At 42.2% G+C, this 18,802-nt stretch overlaps 1 protein-coding gene across 1 annotated transcript in view; it reads left to right on the forward strand.

Annotated features, from left to right (window-relative positions):
* PRSS12 (serine protease 12) overlaps positions 1-18,802 on the forward strand; it is a 585,240-nt gene that overhangs the window by 502,404 nt on the left and 64,034 nt on the right. The window lies entirely within an intron of this gene.

Below are 18,802 nucleotides of genomic sequence, written 5' to 3' on the forward strand. Positions count from 1 at the left end.
CATTCTGAAGTTGTGGAGAGTGACGTGTGGATTGACGTCAGATCGTAAGCTTCAGTCTGCGTTTCATCTGGAAACTACGCTGCGTTTTAACTGGCACGTTACCAGCACGCAACCACTGCCATTTTGTTTACTTCGGTATCCTAGTTACCTATGTGAACTTCGACGCTTCAACGTCATTGGCGGCCATCTTAAATTTTAGCGGTGCCGATTTTTTACGGTCTTTCACCGTGAATTTCGTCATCTTTCAAGATGTTGTTTCTGCCAGTCTTAAGAAGAGGGTTTAAACATTTTCTACGAAAGTATCCAGTTGGTATTAACTCTACCTCATCTTATAATTGAATTTAAGCGCATTTTTCAGTGATGCGCACACTTGATCTAACTGTTTATTTTCACCGCGCATTTTCACAGTGATGCGCACACTTGACTGAATCACCATTTTCGGCGCGTTCCACAGTGATACACACACTTACTTGACTTGTCATTTTCGTCTTATTTTAAGAATTTCTTCAGTGATGCGCACACTCAATTTATCATTAACTTTTGACACCATTTAAGTAATTCATATTTATTCAAGGAGTATTTACTGTTTAACTTCATTTTAACTTATTTATCTATTATTATATTTATTTATTGTTTAACCCTTTCGATGCTGATGACGAGCTCAGCTCGTCATGATGCACAGTTGAGCTGTGCTGATGACGAGCTGAGCTCGTCATGAATAAAGTAAAATAGCAATTTCCAGCACAGGAGGGGAAAACACCTAGCAGCCAAGGTGTTAACAATTGAAAAAAGTTTTTTAGATATTGTAATATTTTATGTGATATTAGGAGTTTTCTTAAAATTGAACATGGCGGCTTCTCAAATTTGTAACCAACCTACAATTTTTTTACAGATTCCAGGTAAACCAAAACTAACTTGGAAAAAATGGTTTGAATCTTTTGAAAATTACATTATAGCCATAGATGGTACAACATTTTCACCTGAGAGATTAAAAGCTATTTTATTTACTTTTCTGGGTACTGCTGCAATTGAAATTTTTAAAAATCTGGGCCCAGATGTAGGTAATAGCAAATTACCGAATGGTAAATACCGAATTTTACCGATTCGGTATTTACTATTCGGTAATTGCTATGTAGGTAAAATATTCTGTAAAAATACCGAATCAGTAAGATTCGGTAATTACCGATTCGGTAATTACCGAATCTGTACTTGCCACTGATTCCTATGGGCCTTGAAGCCCATAGGATTCCATAGCAAATACCGATTCGGTGATTACCGAATCGGTAAATTTACCGATTTTACAAGGGGGACAGGGTGTCACTTTGACACCCTGTTTCACCCCTGTTTCTGGCTTGTGTGCCATGTGACACACATACATGCCCTTAGGGCATGTCTGTGTGCCACATGGCACAGGTGTACATGCACAGATGTGCATGTACACTGGAATTCGTTATTTACCATGGAATAGTATTCCATGGTAAATAACGATTCAGTAAGGGCCTGTGGCACTGATTACAGGGTCACCTACATATGGATTTACAGAATCTGTATATTTACCGATTCGGTATTTTACCGAATCTGTAAATTTACCGAATCGGTAAATATACCGATTCTGTAAATATGAGGCCCCCTACATGTCAAATCCCAAATACCGGTCGGTAACGGCCGAAATCGGCCGTTACCGACCGGTATTTGGCGACCTACATCTGGCCCCTGGTTCCTATTGCACCACCTAGTGATGGAGGTGAAGGCTGGAATGTATATAAAGAAGCTACTGCAAGATTAGAGAAGCAATTTCAGGATGAACCTAATGTTTTAATTGAAAGACATGCTTTCCATAAAAGGAAGCAACGTCCTGATGAAACCGTTGCAGAGTATGTAGCTGCTCTGAGAGTTTTAGCTGAGAATTGTGAGTATGGAGCAACAGTTGACTATTTTATAAGGGATCAATTTATTTTTAACTGTGTGTCTAAAAAAGTACAAGAGAGACTTCTAGCATGTCGCAATCCTAAGTGAGGTATTACATTTGGCTAAAGGAATTGAAAGGGCTATCATTTCTTCAAGAGTCATTTCTGCTAAAGAAGCAAAAAACACTACTTCTCCTTTGCCAGTTTGTGCGATTCAATCTTTTAATAAAGGGATCGTCAAACAAAGCAACAAATTAAGTTGCTTCAGATGTGGTGCAAAAACTCATTTAGCGAACAGTTTTGACTGTCCTGCTTTAAAGAAGAAATGTATCAAATGTGGCAAGGTTGGTCATTTTTCATCAGTTTGCCATGCATCAAAGAGGTCTTCATACTCTTCAAATTCTAATGTAAATAACATTAATATTGTTGAACATGATTTACAAAATATGCCACTTACCATTTATGATAATGATATATTTGATTATTCTGTAAATAATATTAATATTCCTTTCAAAGCTCCTTTAGGCACAGTTTTGGTAGGCAAAGTGTCTTTTGAAGCAATGGCATATTCGGGATCACCTATTACCATATTATCTGATTTGTTTTTTAAGGATAAGTGGAAGAATGTTAAGCTTAAAAAAACAGATGTGAATCCCAAGGCTTTTGGAAATTTTGATATTTCTATGCTAGGCTTCTTTGAAGATTCATTAGAATTTGAGGGAAGAAAGATTTTTACTAAAATTTATGTTGCCATAGATGGTAAGAATATTGTGGGGTAGTTTGATTTAGGAAGGTTGAGTGTCAATTTATGTCTAGGTTCAGATTGTCCTTTACAATTAAGGGAGTTTGATGTCAACAATATTTCAATGGAAAAGTTTAGTTTGGAGATGATTCTTAAAAAACACAGGGAGGTTTTAAAAAATGAGGTTGGACAAGTTAAAGTTTATATGCACAAAATTAAACTTTAAAAAAATGCTGTACCAATTCAACATAAAGTACGCATGGTTCCCCTTGGCATGCGGCAAACATTGAAAAGTCATTTAGACACTTTAAGCTCTGAGGGTATCATTGAGTCCACAGATAGTTCGGATTGGGATTCCGCTATCGTTTTAGCACTTTAAAAAAAATCAGGATCTGAGATTATGTGTTGATCTCACGTCTCTTAATAAAAACAATGTAGTAGATACTTATCCTTTACCTCGCATTCAGGATATGTTATCAGCTATTAATGGTGCTAAATTTTTCTCAGTTATTGATCTTAAATCAGCGTACCATCAGGTACTCTTGATGAGTCTTCTAAAGATCTTACAACATTCACTACTCCTTTTGGTTTGTACAGGTTTTTGAGGATGCCATTTGGTTTGGCATCAGCAGCCGGTGTTTTCCAAAAATTAATTGAGAACCTGTTTCAAGGTGTTAAGCATGTTCAATCATTTCAGGATGATATTTTAATCTTTGCAGAAAATGGTGAACAACACAATAGTATCCTTGACAAAGTTCTTGGTATTCTTGATTCTAAGGGTATGACTGTGAGCAAAGAGAAGTGTAAGTTTTTGGTGGAGGAGATTAATTATTTGGGTCACAGAATCACCGCTAATGGCATTTTTCCTAAGGAAGATTTGGTAAATACTTTAGAGAATGTCAGTAGACCTAAAGATAAGTATTCCTTGCGTTCCTTTCTGGGATTAGGCAAGTATTATTCTAGATTTGTTAAAGGCTATGCCCTTGTTGTTGAACCACTCAGACAGCTGTTAAAAAAAGGATTTCAATTTACTTGGACTACTGTTCATGATAAAGCATTTCTAAATGTTAAGAGACTCATTGCCAAAGCGCCTGGTCTTAATACGTTTGATCCACAAGGTAAATCATATGTTACGGTGGATGCAAGCGCCATTGGGCTTGGTGCTGTGTTTACTCAAATTATTGATGGCAGAGAAAGAGTTATTTCCTTTATTTCTAGAGGTATTTGAGGAGCTGAGAGGCACTATAGTACCATTGAAAAAGAGGCTTTAGCCTGTGTTTGGGCAGTAGAAAAACTTACAAGTTTTTTGTGGGGATGATCTTTTGTTCTAGTTACTGATCATAAACCCCTTGTTTTCATGATGGATGGGGTCAGAAGTGGTAAGGCTTCTTCGAGAAAAGTTGTGAGGTTGATTGCTAGGCTGCAGGAGTATAATTTTGAAATACAACACATTCCTGGAGGTAAGAATTTTTCTGCAGATTGTTTGTCTAGGCTTCCTCCATTAGATGAGTATGATAATGAGTTGATTGATCAACATGAGTGTGTTGTGGCATTGGTAGATGCTGTTGATTCATGTAATTCTGTGGTTTCAGAGAAAGAATGGCTTGAGGCGATGGCAGATGATAACGTTTTGTACAAAGTCAAGCAGTTTGTTGTTAAGGGGCGGCCACCCATTAAAAGTTTGGAAGATCATTTTAAAACTTGCTGATGAACTTAGCATTGAAAATGGTATTCTATTGCATCAGGATTTGTTTGTACCACCGGATGGTGTGAGAAATAAACTTATCAAGTTGACTCATTCTGGACATCCAGGAATACCGGGTACAAAAAAACTTCTTAAAGTTCATTATTGGTGGCCTGGCATGGATGCTAGTGTTGAGAGAATGGTAGACAATTGCTCTGTGTGTGTGAAAGCTGATAAACATTGGAAAGTTTTGACTCAACCTTTATCTCTTCAAGAAGGTCCTGATAGACCTTAGGAAAAATCTCAATTGATATTTCAGGACCATATGAGTGTTTAGGTAAAGAGAAAAGATTTTCTATTGTTGTTGTTGACAATTTTTCTAAGTGGATTTACTATACTTTTGTGGAACTTCCTGTGACTGATGAGGTCATTTAATTTCTAGAAATCATTTTTAGAATTGAAGGTGCACCTAATACCATTTTATCTGATAAGGGTGTGCAATTTGTTTCCAACAAGATCTAATTATTTTTTAATACATTTGGTGTGCACTCAGAAACAGCCCATTTATATTGTCCTCGTGCTAATGGTCAAGTTGAGAGGGCCAATAGATTTATCAAAGAAGGTATTCAAGCAACATTAGAAAGCAATTTAGATGTTTTTGAATTTTTGAAGGAAAAAGTGTGGAGTTATCATATAACTCCAAATACTTCTACAGGAGTTTCTCCATACTTATTGATGAGAGGTAGACAGGCCAAATCTATGTTGACACCTGAATTTTAAAAAAGCGTTGTTGAAGAAAATATGGAAATTGTTATTGCTAAAGCCAGAAAATCATTATTAATGCTCGCAGTTCTGGCAAAACGTATCATGATTTGTCTTAACAAAAGAAGGGGGAACGGAGGGGGGCTTATTAAAGAGGTCCAGGCTACGTGCCCACCTGAGTCATGCTGTACAAAAGAAGTTGAAGCTGTTCCACTGGGTTGGATGTCACCTATTAGCTGTTTCAGTGGTGGTGAGATGGGAGAGGAATGAAGGAGGTAGTGGGATGGGGGGATCCCGCTTTTGCGGAACCAGGGTCCTCACACACCCAGCAAGCTAGGTGTCATGCTTCATCATATGGACCTGCTCCTCGTTGAGCCTGCGCTGCAATGCTCAACGGAAACCTGCAAAGGGGCTCTTTGTCTAAGATCTTTTGTTCCTTTGCCATGTGATGAAGTGGGGGGGGGTGTAGATATAGTGTGGTGCAGTGAGTGCGTTTTAAAAAAAGGTTGGATATTCCAAGTAGACAAGTTTTATTCTGGCTGGTAATCCACCTTACTAAAAAAATATAATATCTAATAGAGTGGCAAAAGCACTGATGAGGGATATTCATTCGATATTATGCTCTACTCTATGGGTCGACATATTTCTTGCCCTGTTGGTCAGAAAGTACCGTGGCAATTCTTCAGGACCTATATGTGTAAAATATGTGAAAATTTGGTGTTCAGTATCTACACTAAATGGTGCTACTAATTGAGTGCTACCATTCAGAACAGACTACATCTCAATACTCGGGTAGTCATTAATGAAGGACCTGGGGATATAACAATGTGGAGAAAAAGGAGAACAAAACATTGTAAATCGATGTATGTCAAAGTTGACTCCAAAATGTGTACACTGGCATTCCCTGTGGTCCAGACCTCCTATTTAGCATTATTGTTACAGTGCAATGTTGAAAAAATCAGTGGAACTTAAAAACATTAAAAACGAACAATCTCTCTCACTCATACTTAGTTCATGCTAATTTCACTTAGTGGTATAAATGCATATTTTGTCTCAACAAGCGGTGGCTCGATTCGCTCATTATTTCCAAAGAACTAATGCTGGTGCACTAATCGTCAACGTGGTATCTAAAGTGCCCTGACTCACCTCCCTAGTGGGTGCGAGGTGCCTCAACGTGGGCGGGCAGATTGTGGGGGCGCCTCAATAGTAGGAGCCCTGCTCGGTGCAGAAATGAAGAAATGGAGAAAAGGGGCAGATTAGGGTGCAGTCGTGGTGCCCAAGTTCACCTGGCAACAGATTGAGTTCATATCGGAAGGTACTTTCTCCTATGGCGTGGGCGGAGGAACCTGCTGCGAACCCGGTGCCGAACCGGAGAGAGGGCCCACCGCGCCTAGGGCGACACGGTCAGGCCGTCTCCAGCCGATCCGGGCTGTAGCGGTTCCTCGCCAGGCGGAGGTGTCAGTGACCCCACATGTTCCCAAGAGGGGCAAACCTTACAACTTACTTGTCTCCGGTGGAGTCCACAATGGTAACCTACCCTTGCCGCCCGTCCCTCGGTCGCTGGTATCACCGGTTTCTTTGGTGGGCGATATGTAGGTACGTGTGAGTGGTTGTGGGCGTGTTTACGGTCATGGACTTCCGGGTTAGCGTGTGTGACTACTGCCAGCTGTGTTCATGGCTAGCTCTGGCGGCCATCTTAGACGATGTTGTTTAATGTGAATTGAAATGGAGTTAATGACTGTGTGAAGTTAAGTATCATGATTTGTCTCATAAAACAAAGAGTAAAGTTATAGAACTTGGTGATTGGGTACGTATTATTAAACCTACAATGAATCGTAAAGGTTCCTCAAAATTCACTATTCCTTTCAAAGTGGAAAGAGTGACTGATTCAGGTGTGTTACTTAAAGAGAATGGTTGGTGGAGCAAGAGTTCTGTTGTGGTTCTTAAACCAGGGCAAGAACAGTTTTTTGCTAAAGATGAAGATGCTGGTCATATTTGGTTTGATCATAATGAAGTTAGCACTGAAGATCTTGCTATATATGATGTGTGTCAAGGGGATTCTAATGTTTCTGTATCCAATGAAGAGGAGTTTATTGATTCTTCTGTTCAATGAAATCCCATGTTACATAAAAGAATTTTCAAGGTACCCAAGAAATTTGATGATTATATTTTAAATGCTTAGACTTTATTTTTTATTCAGTTTTTTTAGCTATTGCTTAGTTTTGTTTTGTTAAAAGGATACATGTGGTAATTGTTTCTTTTTTTCATTTCCATTGTAGAATTTAGATTGCTTTTATGTCATGTAGAACAGTTTTTATATAATGTTAAGAATTCTTAGATGCAATGGTAGAATGGAGTGTGGAAGAGATTGTTGGGTAAAAACGGTTGGAATTTAATTGGACTGGATGCTTTCTTCTTGGCTCCAGTGGGTCCTTTACTTTGCACTTAATAAATTATATATTTTTATACAAATTCGCCTTCTACCCATCTTTGCTTTTTAAGTAGGTTCTTTATGGTTATGCTGGGGAATCAACAGCGATTCAGGCCGTAGATTGGTAACAGACTTTCTCCCTGGGTCAGCATGAAGCAATGCTTGCAAAGTTATTACAGTTAAAATGCAATGTCAAGTTTACAGGAGACTGATCTACTCACTCCATTTGGGGCTGCCTGCAAGAATGCTATTGGGTGGGGCAGGGACCTCGTAAGTCCAAGAGTGCACAGTCCCATTCTCAGTCGTTTGCAGCAGTGCTGTTGGCCTGGGGGTTGGGACCCGCATTACTGTACTCTCCCCTTGCCAGAAACGATGCAGTGATTGGTGTCAAGGAGGGCAGATGCCCATCTTTCCTTGATGCGTTCAGTGTGCACCAGGTAGCACTGGATGGCCTTTGGGCGCTGCGGCTTTCGCAAAGTCGACAAGCACAATGGTCTGCTCTCGGCCAGGCAGATATTGCGGTTCTTGATCAGCGCACTGTTCTGATGCATGTGGGTGTTTAAAAGTGGCTACTGACACTCTGTGAAGGTCCAGGACTGGTTGAGGGCAAGTCAGTCAGAGTCAGACTCTAGATAAGCAGAGCCTAGCAGCGGTCATTTGTGCAAATTAAATCTTTGATGTCCCTAAGATTCCATGAACTGGGAGCAAGTCAACAAGCCCTTGTAGTTACTTAGATTGCAAAAGGATGTAGAGAACAGGTCCAGTCCTTCTCAACACCCAGGTCAGAGGTAGCAGGCCAACACAGCAGAGCAGGTAGCATTATGTCAGTCCCTCCTGTAGCCCAGCAATCAGCTTGTAGCAGGTCAACACAGCAAAGCAGTTAGCAAAGTGGCAGCAGTCCCTCCTGTAGCACAGCTCCTTTTCTTGGCAGAGTCTCATTAGGACCAAGAAGTGAACTGGTGAGAGGGGGCCATAGACCCAATACTTATACCCAATTGTGTCCTTGAAGTGGAGGTAACAACAAAGTAACTATAAAGCAAAGCCTCCTTTCAGTCCAGCACTGTCCGCCAGCCTATTGTGGAGAGTAATTCAGTGTTTTGTGTGAGGTCAGGTCACTACCTATTCAGGTGTATATGTCAGCCCCTCCCTCCCTTTTGCCCAAGAAGACCCAACAGTATGCAGATGAATGCAAATGCAGCTGAGTGCCTGGTACTTGCGGCTGTCTAGAGGGAATGCACAAAGTGTAGCTGTCAGCCATCCCCAGATGTGTTTTGGAGACGGGCTGCAGGGCACACAAGAGAGCTAAGAACAGATAAATGTTCACTTTCTAAAAGTGGTAATATAAGATCCAACTTTTCCACTAAAGAGGATTTGTCATTACCAATCCAATGATATAAAACATAAACCAACTACTCCTCTGCAATCAGGAATTACACTTATAAAGGATATTTAAGGAATTCCCAATGTCAACTAATGAGAGGGCTCCCAATAGTGAAAATGAACTTGGGTGGTTGTCACTACCAGGGCATGTAAAATAAAAGGGTACATGTCCTACGTACACAACAACCTGCCCTTAGGGCTACCTCAGGCCTACCTTAGGAGTGACTGATATGTAATAAAAGGGAGTTTATGACTTGGCAAGTAGTTGGAAAGGCCAAGTCGAAGTGCAGTATGCTTCTCTCACAGGTCCTGCAGTGGTAGCCTGAGTCAAGGTTGAAAGGCTACTTCTATGGGTGGCACAATCAGTTTTGCAGGCTCACTAGTAGCATTTGGTTTATAGACCCTGCGTATATGTATACCCCTTTACTAGGGACGAATAAGTGAAACAAATTTACCAATCATGAATAAATCAATTGTCATCACATTTTACCTAAGAGCACATGCACTTTAGCTCTGGTCAGCAGTAGCAAAGTGCTCAGAGTCCTAAGGCGTGCAAAACAGAAGTAAAAAAACACGAGGTCAGAAAGCAAAAAGTCAGGGGAAACCTCCCCAAAAGATGCCTGGTCTAACAATACTATTGTATTGTTATGGTGCTTTGTTGTGTTATAATGTTGAGTTTTATGTTCTTGCCTTACTATTGAATTGTATTGTGCTGTTGTAGTTGTATTATTGTGTGGTGTTCTGTTGTGGTTGTATTACTGGGCTGCACTCCACTGTTTTTGTACTGCTACTATGCTGTTTTGTTTGGTGATGCATTGTTGTGCTGTGCTGACATTTCTTTATCTTGTATTATTGTGTTGAAGTGTAATTTTATTGTTAATGTGTCATATTATGCTCTGTTGCGGCTGGGATGGTGTGTTGTTATTTTGTGTACTATTAGATTGTTGTTGTATTATAGTTTTGTTGTATTAGTGTGTTGTTATAGTGCTATGTCGTGTTGTGTAACTACTTTACAGACTTCAAGTAGTTGCTGGGTATGTAAAAGTCACTAGACTCATGGTGTATGTATATTTACAGGCGTGTGTGCTATAATAGTCATTCTGTTTGGTGGAAGGTCATTTATTAACAATAATAAAGGCGCATATGAAAGTGTATTCTCAGTTCAGAGGTGGTATGAGTGCAGAGACACCTGTAATTTTGAAAACGCTGTTTTTTCATGGTTATTGAGGGACCACAAGATTTGATCTAATGCTTAGTTTGATGACAATGACTAGAGAACCGACAGATAGTTTATTGAGTATGGCCATTAAGAAGGCTGATTTTAGGATCAGAGACGATTTCTTTCTAGGATGATTTGTTGGCTATGAGGGGGAGAGTTGAATGGAAGGAATATTATTTTAGGAAAAAAAGCAAGAACAGTGTCTAGAAGTGAGGTTTCTAGATGTAAATACATAGAATTTACGCTTGAAACTGGTTTTCTAAGGAAAATGGTGTTGACATTATTAAGGGGATTTGAAAGGTAGTTGTTAGACCTAGCATCCTTGGCGGGGTTTCTCGTATTTCTTTCCTCTACCTGCTGTATTTCTGACTATAGGTGGCCTTCATTCTTGCTGGTTCTTATACTCTGAGCACTTGACCGCTGCTCATCAGTGCTAAAGTGCAAGTGCTCCTTGTGTAAATTGTGATTATGATTGGTTATCCATGATTAGCATATTTGATTTGCTGGTAAGTCCGTGGTAAAGTGCACTTTGTGTGCCCAGGGCCTGTAAATCAAATGCTACATGTGGGCCTGCAGCATTGGTTTTGCTAACCACATGAGTAGCCCTGTAGGCTTGTCTTTGACCTGCCATTGCAGTGCCTGTGAGTGCAGAACTGCCATGTCACAGGCACTTGTCGACCTGGAAAGTGCAGCCACTTGCCAGGCCCAAACTGTCCCTTTTCGTAAATGTAAGGCACCCCTCAAGTAGGCCCATGGGAGCCCTATGGACAGGGTGCAGTGTATGTGAAACGTAGGACAAGTACAGGTGTGTTTTACATGTCCTGATAGTGAAATACAGCCAATTTCGTTTTTTGTTGTTGTTTAAAAAAAAATTGTTTGCATTTTCAACCAATACAAAAACAATAAGCATATCACATTTGGTCACAGTTGTGCAAAGACAATTATATATGATACACATCATAAGACATATCACCTCCTCCCCCCTCGGGTCGGGTGCCAATTTCGTTTTGCACTATTGTAAGGACTATCTCTCCCATGATTCATCATTGGAGCTGCCTTATAACATCTTACAAGTGTAACTTTCAATTGGGAAGAGATAGAGATTTGGAGTTTGGGCTCCCTGAGCTCAGAATTTAAAAATACATCTTTTAGTGAAGGTAGTTTTTAAATTGCGTGTTTGTAAATGCCACTTTTAGAAAGTGGCATTTTCTCTCTGTCTGCCTGTGGAATCAATGTCTGGTGTAGACTGACAGCTGGGTTGTTTGTGCATTCACTCTAGATAGTCACACAGAGGGAGTTATGCTGTGCCCTGCATATCCTGATGGCACATCACACGACTGATGGGCCTTCCTGAGCTAGAGTGGTGGTAGGAGTGCCTGCCCTCTCAAAATGCTGTCCCCATACCCCTGTAGTGTGTCTGGAACCAAGACAGGGCTAGGCAGGTTCTTATGGAAAGCAAAGACTTTCCTTTGAAGTATGACTACTTCAAAGGCCAAAAGGGGTATAAGTATTGGACATGTAACCCCACATTGTTACAACACTTCTAGACTGAGGACTCTTCCAAGAAGAAGAGCTGTCAGGGGGAATACTACCCCTTTGCTGTATGCTGCTTTGCTGGGCTGATTTGCAGTTGCTTCATCTGTCTGGGGACGGTGAAAGAACTCGAATTTGCTTTCTTGTATTCTGCTTTTCCAAGGTACTCCAAGGGCTTGTTTGTGCTTGCCTGCTGATGAAAGTATCAGGGCCATCAAAGACTTCCTCTTCAGCCCCCCCGAACTCCTCTGTTGGGAGTTCTGACCTACCAAGTGGTGCCAATTCCAGTTCTGGGCACTTGGAGGTGGTTTGGCGGCTTCAAAGACTCAAAATACATGCATCGCCCTTCCAACGCCATTTTCCCAGCCGCAAGCTTGCAGTGCGGTGGAAAAACCAACGCATCGCCTCGGTGCAGCTTATAACAGCTGCAGGGCCTGCTAGTCCAGAGTCTCCGATGTCCGAAATCCCCGCTCTAACTTTGATGCAGGCCTTGCTGTGCAGCTTAAGGAATCAACGCATCACTTTTCTGTGGCTATTGAAATTTGCACAGCGCCTGTTTCACTGCCACATTGACCCACGGTACCTGGATTTTCTAATGCATCGAAATTGTGCACCAAATCTTTGTCAACAGAGCCCCACATAAAGGATCAAAACCGCATCTGAATTTCAATCCATTATTTCCACTCGTAGTAAGGATTCAACACAACACTTCTCCTGTGCACAGGAAGAAGTGACGCCTCCACTGGGACTAAGGAACTGATGCATCAGATGTATTTTCCTACTCTTCCTCCGTCTGCAGCTGTTTTTTGTTTGGATGTTGACGCATCAAAAGTATTTTGTGCTAACATTTCTGCATCCATAGAGTTCTATAGACATAATTGCTTGAGCCTCTAAAAAGTGACATCTTTGCTTCTGTATGTTATTATTATCGTTTTGGTCTTGTTTGGTTTAGATAAAGATTGGTCATTTTTCTAAACTGGTGTGGTGTCCATTTGTGGTATTTTGACTGTGTTACTGTGTGTTTTATGTACAAATGCTTTACACATGGCCTCTGAGCCTGACTTCTCGCGCCAAGCTTCTAAGGGGGTGAGCAGGGGTTATCTTGGGCATGTAACTCCCTTACCCTGACTAAAAGGAAGGGTCCCTACTTGGACAGGGTGCATACCACTGCCAACTAGAGACCCCATTTCTAACAGTAGTCAAAGGGTGGAGTCTTTGATTTACTCCTGGATTTGTTCTATCTTTTCAGTGACAAAGGTAGCAAGATTAATAAGGTGTTTGGGTGGTGGCAAGGCCCAGATTATTAAGTGTAGTGAGAGAGAAGAAAACAACTTATTTGGAGTAGTATTTAGCATAGTTGGTCTGGAAATTCATTGAAAGTTTTTTTGTCCTGGAAGCTTGTTTTTACCACTAAAGATCATGTCTTTGTAACAGACAAGACTATCTTTTGATATTTCTTTTGTCCAGGAATTTGTGTCTCATTTTCTTGGGTTTTGCACTTACTTGTGGAAAAGCTCTATGTTTTGTTGTGAAAGGATTTCAAAATAAATATTTGAGCTTTTATTTTGTACACAATTCCAAATTAAGGTTGTGAGAAATTGGGTTTTGGTTGAGGGGAGTGGATAGCCTACTGAAGCAACAACCACAAACCTTGACAAGTTGAACAACAATAGTCACTAAATTAACCTGTGCTTAACCCTCTGGTAGCTTGGCACAGAAGCAGTGAAGCTTAACACAGAAGCACTGTGTAAAGTATTTATGCAACACATAAACTGTAATAAAGTGAAAACACAACACAAGAAAAATCCTACACAATTTAGAAAAATAGAGAAAAGTGTAATAAATAAAATGACACCAAAACAAATTATATCCAATGAGTGGAACTGGAGTTATGAATTTTTAAAGGTTTTAGTGAAATCTAGTGTCTAAAAGTTCAAAGCACAAATCGCAGGTATCTGGTCACGTGAGACCATGCCAAAGTCAAAATCCTCGATGATGCTGGGGTAGGGTGCACGAGATGGATTGGGCTTACCTTAGCTTACTTTGGACTGAAAAGATATTTTGAAGAAAAGTTCCCGAGAAGGTAAGAGTTCAGCGGGGCAACGAAGCCAGAGGGGTTCAAGGATAATCCATCATTGTTAGGGAGCCGCTGGACAAAGTGGTGGTGAAACTGTTTACCTTCGCTTAGTCGCTTGATCAGAGGGGGGAGGTAGAAGCAGAGATCCATTCGGCTTCCATTTGGTATAATCTTCTTTGATTTATGTGATTACCTTCGGACTTAGACACTTTTTTTTTAAATCGAAAATCTCAAGCGGGAAGAAGATGCAGGCTGTAGCCCACGAGGGTTCCAAGAGGCTGGATACCTTCGCTGAGAGGTCCGACTGAACAGGATTTGCAGCTGTGGAGAAGATTGTAACAGACACTGTATCAGAGTCTGGCCGACCAGCAATGAACCTTGGGCAAATCGGGTGGAGGGTAGGTCCCGGTCTTATGTCAGTTATCAGAGGATTTTTGGGTGAAAGTTTTCCAAATCCTAGGTTTTAGTCTTAGGCAGGAGCAGTACCACCAACACCACTACCAAAGGTCCAGGACCGGGGGAGCACCACTTGGGTCACTTCTGGTGGTTCAGCATTCAAGGAGCTGGTCCAGGTATCCTTCAAGCAGCAAGGAAGGCCTTCAAGCTGCAGGGCAGTCCCCTGGGGGTCTTGGCAGTCCTTCTGAAATCTTTTCACAGGTCTAGTAGTGTACTGAAAAGTTGCTCCGGGGTCCAATATTTACACCTGGTCCCAGCCTATGAAGTGGGGGGGGGGCTTCCCTCTACTACCCCCAAACTTGTTCTGGAAAGTTCTTCCCTTCCACTGCTAAAGTTCCAAGAAGTCTGGGGGGACAAACAACTAGTGTCAAGGTATTTTGTGTGTGTGCTGGCGGCAGCTCTCTGGGGCTTATACTAGGGACTTATGAGTAAATTAAATGTGCCAATTAGGTGTAGGCCAATTTAATCATTTTTAAGGAAGAGATTAAAGCCCTAATGCCAACAAAAACGAATTCTGAAAACAGGAGGGGAGAAGGCAAAAAGTTTGAGGGAAGACCACACCAAGGATGTAAGAGCTAACACATGTCATGTCTTGTTGTATTACATTTTACCCCATAGATTCACTGGGCAACTGGCTACAGACAACCCAGCATCCATGTTGTGGGAAATCCTTCCCAACTATTTGTTCAAGATCCAAGGTGTATGTATGTATGTATGTATAACACACTTGTAAAGGGCTTCTGTCACCCAACGGGGATCCTGGCGCTGAGATCAAACAGATCCTGAAGCACAGTCAATGCGGTGTCAACGAAAGCTTCCCTGACCTAGGGAACAGGTGTGTTTTTAATTCTTTTTTAAAAGAAAGAAGGTTTCCTGAGCATCTGAGCGACAGTGGTAGATCATTCCACAACTTAGATGCCGTGAAGCCAAAAGAGCGGCCACCCATTCGCTTTCTCCGAATCTTGGGGACAACAACCAAATGGGCAGAGGCAGATCGGAGAGATCTATTGGGGGTGTACCAGGAGAACATCTCCTGTAAGGGCAGCGGTCCCGCTCCATGCAAGGCCTGGAAAACCAGGCATAAAGCTTTGAATTCAATCCGCTGAGGGATGGGAAGCCAATGCAAGTCTCTCAGTGCTGCGGAAGATGAGTCAAAGCGTCGACGGGAAAGTGCTAACTTTGGGCGCGAAATTCTGCACACGTTGTAGCTTGCCTATCGCTGTGACAGGTGCCCCCAGAAGCAGTGCATTGCAGTAATCGAGTCTGCTTAGAATGATACTGCGCACTACTTCTGGTCTGGCATGGGTGGGGAGCAGAGGAAGAATCTTCCGTAGGGAACGCAGTAGACCCATACAGGTAGACACTGTTTTATCAATGAAACCATCCAGTTGAAGATTAGGTTCCATTGTCACTCCCAGGTTCCGAACCGAGGTAGCTGCTGCTGCCGTGCCCTGAAAGGAGGGAGGCCAGAAGTCCTGTGGTAGAGGTCGAGAGACCCGGTCCACAGAGCAATGCAACACCTCCGTCTTGGAGCTGTTGAATTGCAGCGAGTTGTTACTCAGCCATGATGCCGTGGTGACCATACAATGGTGAAAGGTCTCCTGGGACACCGCATTCTCTCCTTCGAAGGAGAAAATGAGCTGGGTGTCATCAGCGTAGTTGGTGACTGAGATGCCAAAAGATTTAATTAGCTTGACCAGGGGATGGAGGTAGAGATTAAAAAGAATGGGGCTAATGGCCGAGCCCTGGGGTACTCCCTGACCGACCCTTTTGATGGTAGACTTAAAGGGGGGTAGGGCAACCACCTGATGTCTATTGGCCAAGTATGATACAAGCCAATCCCGGGCCAGGCCCGTCACACCAGCCTCCTCCAGTCTCCTGGTCAAGATGGCATGACTGACCGTATCGAACGCTGCCGACATGTCGAGCAGCACTAGAAAGGCTGCTCGTCCATAGTCGGCACGCGAACGAAGGTCACTCAAGACAGTCACCAAAGCTGATTCAGTTCCATGCGCTGGTCTGAAACCAAGCTGCGCCGCATCCAGCCAATCATTAACTTCCAGAAAACTGGACAGGTGTTTCATGGCCAGTTTTTCCAGAATCTTAATAGGGAAGGAAAGTAATGAAATGGGTCTGTAGTTAGCGGGGCATAAGGGGTCCAGTGATTCTTTCTTCAGCAGTGGAGAAACAACCGCTAATTTCCAGCTGTCCGGGACCTGGGCGGAGCCAAGAGATTGGCAGCAAATTGCAGGGAGAGGAGGGAGCAGCTCTTCCCTAAAAACCTTCCAGAGTTTGTGCGGAAGTACGTCGAGAGGAGAGCCAGAGGATACACTATCCGCTAGAGCACCAAACTCTGCGAAGGGCGGAAGAGGAAAGCTATCCAGCCTGGCTTTCCCGGCCCCCATCTCAGATGTAAATGAGTGAGCAGTCCCTGGTGTCATGGGACTCAAGTTACTCAAGATGGTCGCGATCTTGTCTTCGAAGGCCTTGGCCGGCGAATCGCATAGTAACTGAGAGGCTGGGATAGCTGTGGTAGCACAGGCCAGTTGTGACAGCTCGTTGACAATTTTAAACAAAGCCTCCTGGTGTAGTCTCCTTTAGGGGAAGAGTGAAAGTAGATATCACTGCTCCTCCCGGATCTTCTGGTCTCTCGTCCTCCACCATATCTGCTCTCCCATGCATCATTACTAGTGGAAGCACAACACTCATAGAGTTCACTTCCCTTAGAGAGATGCTAAAGATCACAACTGCACCTAGATCTCCCTGTTTAACACCATTTCCTGTTTTATACAGGGAGGTGTTGCAGAGTTGTCGCCCAACTAATTGGTCATTGCCAAGCTCGGTCTAGAGTGATTGGACTTTTACTCCTCCTTTAGCGTGACGTTATTGGGGGGTAGACCCTGCTCCCTCCCCTTCATAGTGGACTACCCCTACCTCTTAATAGGTGAAATGAGGGGAGCATGGACTGTGTCATCTTGAAGGTGGGGAATCATCCCTGAAGTTTATTGTTTGTATTTTGTGTCAGCTTTATTAACCATCCATGTTGGCTGCTCCCCCCCCCCCATCCATAGTGATAACTGGTAGCACTCTAATTTCCTTTCAGGAAACAGCTGTGGATCACAATAAAACTTTGTTTCTGGTGGCCTTGAAGCTCTGTGTAGAGTGGAGGAGACACAAGCTTCAATGGTTTCCAGCATGTATTTCTACAAGACTCAAAGTGAAACTGATACAGACTCAGTACACCTCCATTGGATGGCTAAAGACCTTCTGTGCCACATTAGCTATTAGGCTAAGGATCGAAGGAGAGGAAATGTGGACTGAAGGCTTGTGGACTGAAGGCTTGTGGTCTGGGGAATTTGTGGGCCACTAAAAGTTAAACTAGTATGGGATAGTTTTTCTGGTTTGTGCTAAGTGTATTTTAGTGTGGCATTCTGTAGCAATAGTTTCTAAAGAAAAACCCTACGATGTGGCCTATGATGCAGAAGACTGAATAAACCAGCACAGTAAAATCCTTTTTGCTCATGTGTACAACAAAAGATGAGGTGGTTGTGTCTTGGCAGATAGCCAAATATGTGGAAGTCTTTAACATCCATCATTCCTCCTGATCCCATCCCAGGAAGCTGATGGTGAATGTGGTGGTTTATAACACAGCAGTAGCTTGATGCGTGTGGGAGCTGTGGCTGAGGTGTAATTTCATAAAGGTAAGCTGTAACTTTAGAGGCACTAGGTGCAATTTGTGTTCTTTTACATTTAAGTGTTGTATGTAAATAGCTTGCTCACCACCCTCTGGTTAGAGCTACCAGAATATGCAGTTCACAAGCACCTGAGTGGCTCTGTTTCAGATTGGAGAAGTCCTCATCTAGCCAGTCAGTTCTCTTTCTCTGTAACATGTTGTACAAAGGAGCTGGCACTGAAGAGGTGGCAGCTGAATGTAGAAAGAGCATTATGTTGTTTGTCATGTGTTCTTCAGGTGGGCCATTAGTTATTCGGGCTTCTGGGGTGGGTATTTTCTGTCTATTGCAAAGTTGGTAGGACTAGAATTTGGGATTGTTGTACCAATCCCAGTTAATTGAAACAAACAGTTTTGGGTGATTAACTGCATCGCTGCGGCGGTAATTTTTCCGCTGTGCGGCAAAATTCAAATGGCAATGTTACATGACGAGCTCAGCTCGTCATCCGCACACGAACACCGTGGCTGATGACGAGCTGAGCTCGTCATCAGCAGCGAAGGGGTTAAGGTAACTTGCTTTGTTCAGTAATAGCTGTAATGAGAACGCTGTTTTAATTAAAATATTGAGTAATTGGAGATCTATATATTTAGAGCAGAGCTTTAGAGTGATTTCTGAAATTTAAGATTGCACTTAATGGGTTTTTGTATACATATTAAATGTAAGTTATTGAATGAGATATGTGAATGCTTCTTGCACAAAAAAAAATATAGTGGTCTGTAAGTTAACACTGGCAAATTAAAATTGTAAAGCTCACAGGTTTCTCTATCATATAAACTGTCACCCCCAATCGTCCTCCCATTAGAAAATGTGAAGTCCATTAAAACAGCACCTTATTCTGCCAACTTGAACTCAGAAATATTATATGCTGGCCCACTATAGC

This window comes from Lissotriton vulgaris, chromosome 3_1, assembly GCF_964263255.1.
Source record: "Lissotriton vulgaris chromosome 3_1, aLisVul1.2, whole genome shotgun sequence".
In the NCBI taxonomy this organism is placed as follows: Eukaryota; Metazoa; Chordata; class Amphibia; order Caudata; family Salamandridae; genus Lissotriton; species Lissotriton vulgaris.